At 53.7% G+C, this 6,374-nt stretch overlaps 1 pseudogene; it reads left to right on the top strand.

The window, feature by feature from the left end:
- Positions 1-440: 440 nt before the first annotated feature.
- On the top strand, positions 441-3,127 carry LOC137847001 (arf-GAP with GTPase, ANK repeat and PH domain-containing protein 3 pseudogene; annotated as a pseudogene).
- Positions 3,128-6,374: the final 3,247 nt, after the last annotated feature.

Genomic DNA, 6,374 nt, shown 5'->3' with positions numbered 1-6,374 from the left:
ATCTGAATTTTGTAATATTTATAAAACAAATATTTATAAAGCTATAAAAGGTATAAAAGGCAAGTAAACAGCGCTGGGTGTGCGGGGAGTCTACGCTCCACCAACACGCACACACGAACATCAAACATTCTAAATATACAGAACATTGCTTTTACATGCTAAACCCAAGTATGCCTATACATACATACAATCAGGAAAGGTAACAAACAGTCCTTTAAGTTCCATGAGTTAACAGTCTCCATTTTCCATTCCTTTTGAACAATATGTCTTGCTTTAAGTTGTCAAGCAACTCGGTCTTCAAGCCTTATGTATCCCGTTCTTCCCGGATCGAAGAAAAGCACATCCATCTCCTTTTCAAGGCCAATAGGCCTGGGTCAAAAGGCATGTTCAGGTCAACAGGGGGCGTAACAGCAAAAGCCTTCGATGGCTGTAGCAGCAGAGCGGACAGTATCGGCAGCGGGCGGGCCATTCCCATGAAGCAGGGCATTCTCCTGAAACGCAGTGGCAAGTCACTCAACAAGGAGTGGAAGAAGAAGTATGTGACATTGTGTGACAACGGAGTCCTCACCTACCACCCCAGCCTGCACGACTACATGCAGAACGTCCATGGGAAGGAGATCGATCTGCTGAGAACCACCGTGAAGGTACCGGGCAAGCGGCTGCCCAGGGCAACGACGGCAGCGGCGCCCAGCACGAGCCCCAAGGCCAACGGGCTGGCAAAGGAGCGGAGCAGCACGCAGCTCACGGGAGGCACAGGTGCTCCCCACTCCACCAGCAGCACCTCCCTGCACTCGGAGTGCTCCATCAGCGGCATCAACCTGGTGGGCTTCAGCTCGAAGCCTGACGGCATGCACCAGCGCTCCTACTCCGTCTCCAGTGCGGACCAGTGGAACGAGGCCGTGGCCATCCCCGGCAGCTGCCCCAACCCCTCTAACGGCACCGCCGATTCTCTCAGCTCCAGCCCGAACATTTCCAACGCTGCCAGCCCCAAGCTGGAGCCGCCTCCATCACCGCATGCGAACAGGAAGAAGCATCGCAGGAAAAAGAGCACAGGGACCACTCGGCCCGATGGCCCCAGCACAGCAGCAGAAGAACCAGATGAGCCGTTTGAGTTCATTATCGTGTCCCTGACGGGCCAGACGTGGCTCTTCGAGGCCTCAACATCTGAGGAGCGAGAGCTTTGGGTCCAGGCCATTGAGAGCCAGATCCTGGCCAGCCTGCAGGGCTGCGAGAGCAGCAAAAACAAGGCTCGGCTGGGCAGCCAGGGGGACGCGCAGGCCATGCAGGCCGTCCGCACCGCGTGTGGGAACAGCTTCTGTGTGGACTGCGATGCCCCCAATCCAGACTGGGCGAGTCTGAACCTGGGCTCCCTCATGTGCATCGAGTGCTCCGGGATCCATCGCAACCTGGGCACGCACCTGTCCCGCGTGCGCTCCCTGGACCTGGACAACTGGCCCAGCGAGCTGCTCATGGTCATGACGGCCATCGGCAACGCCCTGGCCAACGCTGTGTGGGAAGGGGCTGTGGAAGGCTACCCCAAACCCACCCCTGAGAGCAGCCGGGAGGAGAAGGAGCGCTGGATCCGGGCCAAGTACGAGCAGAAGCTGTTCCTGGCTCCACTGCCCCAGTCGGACATCCCGCTGGGGCAGCAGCTGCTGCGGGCAGTGGTGGAGGATGACCTGCGCCTCGTGGTGACGCTGCTGGCACATGGCACCAAGGAGGAGGTGAATGAGACCCACGGGGACGGAGACGGGCGCATGGCACTGCATCTCTCCTGCGCCATGGCCAACGTAGTCTTCACACAGCTGCTCATCTGGTACGGGGTGGATGTGAAGAGCCGGGACGCTCGGGGCCTGACCCCGCTGGCCTATGCCCGGCGAGCCGGCAGCCAGGAGTGCATCGACATCCTGCTGCAGCACGGGTGTCCCAGCGACAGCGCCGTCACCACGCTGACCCCCAGCCTGCCCCGCCGCAACACCAACGCCAACAACAACGCCTGCACCACGGTGCTGGCTGAGCTCGGCTCCAGCCCCAGCGCCGTCTAGCTCCCCTCAGGCCCTCCACTCACCGTGCGGCTCCTTCCAGCCCTGCTGGCATCCAAGGCCACCAGAGCACGTCCAAGGGGCCGCTCGCTGCACCCGCCGTGCTCATCCTGCGCCAGGCCCCCTGTTCTGGCTCGGGCAGCCAGCAGCACGCTACTCTTTGCCTGGGTCCCGTGTATTCTGCCTGTGCAGCTGGAAAGGGGGAGCTGTGCAGACCCAGAGCTGTCAGCCTGCAGAGGTGCCCCACAGCCGCCAGGATGGGGGATTCAGTACACCCTGTTCTCATGACCGGTACAGGGGGAGGAGAGGCGGTTTCTGTGTGCCTCCCCACCACCACACTCACTTGTAGATAGCGCAGGGGCTGCAGCAGTTCGGGGATGCTGCCCTCCTGCACAGCCGGTACTGGCGGTGGCGGTCGCTGCACCTGCTCTCCTGGGCAGTAGGGCAGCTCGGACATGTCCCTCCTGCCCTCCTGTGCTGTGCACCCCAGTGCAGGGGGGCAGGTGGGGGGCAGTGGTAGGTGCACGTTTCTCCACCACCCCCATTTGTTCCTCTATGCTTGTGGCCAGTAGAGGAGGGATCCCCTCGCTGGTACCGCTCCCCTGCGTGCTGATGTAAAGGGAGCATCTCTCTCATGCAATCCCATGGACATCGACCTTCCCAGCCTCCCTGGTGACCCAGAAGGGCAAGAGGATTGTCACCCTGGGCCCCCCAGCTGTGTCTGTCTGTCTGTAGAGTCACTGTCCCTCCAGGTTCAAGCCCCAAAGCCATACACAGTGTCTCCAACAGCACATCCCCACTGGCTCCTGCTGCTGCCCAGGTGGGGCTGGACTCCGGCTGAGCAAGAGGAGAGAGGAGATGAGCATCTCCCTTGTTTTTGGGCCAAGCCTGCAGCTGAGCGCTGGAATTTCCGAGGCTTTGGACGCTGCTGTGGAACGTCTCCATCACTCGTGTATAAAATGTACATTGGAAATATTTATATGGACACTCTGTATATACTGTTTCTTTGCCATGAATTGCCCTGTGTGTGTTACCTGCAGCAAAGGAGATAAAGGCCAATAAAGCAACCCACCTCCTGCCATAAATTTTTATATAAAAAAAAAAAAACAAAAACAAACAAAAAAAAAAACGAGTACTGTGTTCAGTTTTGGGCCCCTCGCTACAAGAAGGACATCGAGGTGCTTGAGCGGGTCCAAAGAAGGGTGACGAAGCTGGTGAGGGGCCTGGAGAGCAAGTCCTATGAGGAGCGGCTGAAGGAGCTGGGCTTGTTCAGCCTAGAGAAGAGGAGGCTCAGGGGTGACCTTATTGCTCTGTATAAGTACATTAAAGGAGGCTGTAGCGAGGTGGGGGTTGGCCTGTTCTCCCATGTGCCTGGTGACAGGACGAGGGGGAATGGGCTAAAGTTACGCCAGGGGAGTTTTAGGTTAGATGTTAGGAAGAATTTCTTTACTGAAAGGGTTGTTAGGCACTGGAACGGGCTGCCCAGGGAGGTGGTGGAGTCACCATCCCTGGAAGTCTTCAAAAGACGTTTAGATGTAGAGCTTAGGGATATGGTTTAGTGGGGACTGTTAGTGTTAGGTCAGAGGTTGGACTCGATGATCTTGAGGTCTCTTCCAACCTAGAAATTCTGTGATTCTGTGATCTTCGTTCGGATCTTCGCGCACAGAATTACGGGCAAAATACAGTGCTGCAGCTGGCAAGGAAGCTTATAAACAAAATCAAATTCTTTGCTTACCTTTATTCAGGTTCAAGATGGCATTAGTCCTGACCTGACTCAAACAGGAGCCACCAAATGGTGGAGCGCCTGTCCTAGATCAAATCAGAATTCAGGAACCAAAGCCATCCCAGGCGAGCCCCCATTTGTAATAAATGGCTCAGTCTTCAAAATAGGACTATCATCAAAGTTTACAATTTATTAAAGGAATAGAGGTAAGCAAATAGCGCTGAGTGCGCCAGGAGTCTCTGCTCTACCAAGATGCACACCAGTTACATCAAGCAGCTGATTTTTATGCTCCTAGGCTAATACATATTCATTACTACTTCTAAAAAAAAACAGGGTTATTATGATTAGTTTCCGGAATCCAAACCCTCCTACTGGAGCATGCATATCAGTCTCCGGTGGTCCCTCTGGGGGTCTCTTGTGCTGAAGGCTCCTAGTCTTCCTCCCTCTTGTCCTTCTCCTTTGTCCAACTTGGCTGTATGTCAGAGGCTTGCGCAACGTTCCCTGCAAGCTTTGTCTTTTAGTTGTTCTTCAGCTCTCCCCTTCTCCTTAATCTCCTGGCCAGATATCAGAGACTTACATAGTGTCCCATGCAATAGTCATAATAGTTAGCAGTTATTCTGAAACCCCCCAGATATCAGAGACTTCAAGGAAAAGCCTACAAGTACATTTCCCTTCAAGCTCTCTAGTGACACGAATTGCTAAAACATTCCTTTGCAGAATACAAAAATTATATACATTAACCACTCTGTTTTTCTTAGACTTGTGGTTATACAAGGGTATGTAAGACAGAAGGTCACATTCATCATACCATGCGGCCCTAGCATTGTTCCATACTGACATGAGTCAGATGAACATATCTCACACAGCGAAGGGTTGGTGTTAGGAGTAGGGATAGTTTGAGGGGTTGGGGCCATTAGGGGTTGGGGCAAAATGTTGGCATTAGGAGTAGTGCCTGACCCTGAGCTCTCCTTGTGAGCAAGCTGAAGGACGCCATGAGGTTTCCAGAATACATAATGTGTATGCTTTCTGTATAAATGTGTATATACACAGATAATATGGTGTTGGTACTACACTACTAGTCTCTCAGTCATTTTAGAAATAATGTATCTAAGGAGGGAAACCACAAGAGCTCCTTGCTAAAAGAATGTTGGCATAAAAGCTTTACACTAGATTTCCAGGAAATTATAGAAAATGTCTAAATTTTGTAAGGTGAACATTTGAACTGAAGAAGAAAATCATGGGCAAAAAGGGAGGTGATATTCTCTTTGTCAAGACAACACAGATAAAGCAAACACAAAAAAATAATACCATAGGTCTAATTCAGAACCAGACCTGCTCCAACTTCTTAAAATTGAGACACCAAAACATCAAAGTTTTCAGTGAATCATAGAATGGTTGGGGTCGGAAGGAACCTTAAAGATCATCTAGTTCCAACCCCCCTGCCATCGGCAGGGACACCTTCCACTAGATCAGGTTGCTCAAGGTATTATCAAAACTGGCCTTGAACTTTCCAGGGATGGGGCATTGTTGGGAATTGGCATACAGGATGTGGACATGTGTCCGTGGAACAATTGTTCGATCTGAGCTTGCTTTAAGCAACCAGGGGTAGGCCTTAGAAATCTCAGGGCCTTCTGTAGCTGAGCAAACCAAGCTGCCAGAGTAACTGTGAGAAGCTCCCACGGCAATGACTCCCACATCGCCCAATTAAGGGACTCAGAAAATACTGTTACCAGCAGCTGGCCTCAAGGACTAGGTCTACGTGACCGCTAATCACAAAGGGGGTTGTTTTCCTGACTGCTAATCAAAAGGGGGGTTCTTTTCTTGCAGGTGGGGTTGTTTTCTTATAGTTGTTTGTCTGAGTGCTTTTGACCAATAATCTTGTGTGAAACACTGTCCGCCCCTGTAAAGTTCACTATAAAAGTTAGGCTATTCGGGCAATAAAATGGAGCAGCATGATCTGACACAGCTGGTGTCTGTTGTGCTTTCGGCCGTGCTTCGCAACAAATGGCGCCCGAACAGGCTGAGACCTGAACAGGACCTGAACAGACATCGCACCGGAGCAGGACATCGCAGCCGAGCACGGACATCGCAGCGGCGCCGGGACAAACATCGCAGCGCAGCGGGACACCAGCGGCGCCGGCACATCGGAATGCAGGGAGACCAGGAGACCAGCGGCGTCGGGACCAGTGGGGCCGGGACATCGGTGCGGCGCCGGGACCAGCGGTGCATCGACATCACAGCGCCGAGACTGAGACATCGAAGCGGCGCGGGACATCGGAGCACCGCCGGAACATCGGAGTGGACATCGGAGCGGACATCGGAGCGGACATCGGACCGGCGCTGCAGCTGACCAGACACCGAGCCGCAAACGCTGTACACAGGACTCATGGTGAGACACGCTACTCCCGGTGAGAGACGCAGGAAACGGTGGGACGCGGGGACGTGGGGACTCACGGTGAGAGACGTGGGAAACGGAACCGCGCAGGAAATTGAAGTAATCGCGGGACACTGAAGTAATCGCGGTGGAGGTGAAAGGGACGATAATCCCCGCACCTGCAGTCTGACAGGTGAACGGGACGTAACGGGACGTAAACGCGGAATCCCCGCAC

The sequence above is a fragment of the Anas acuta genome, chromosome W (assembly GCF_963932015.1).
Source record: "Anas acuta chromosome W, bAnaAcu1.1, whole genome shotgun sequence".
In the NCBI taxonomy this organism is placed as follows: Eukaryota; Metazoa; Chordata; class Aves; order Anseriformes; family Anatidae; genus Anas; species Anas acuta.
The sequence above is the reverse complement of the archived record's forward strand: the minus strand, read 5'-3'. Positions and strand labels throughout refer to the sequence as shown.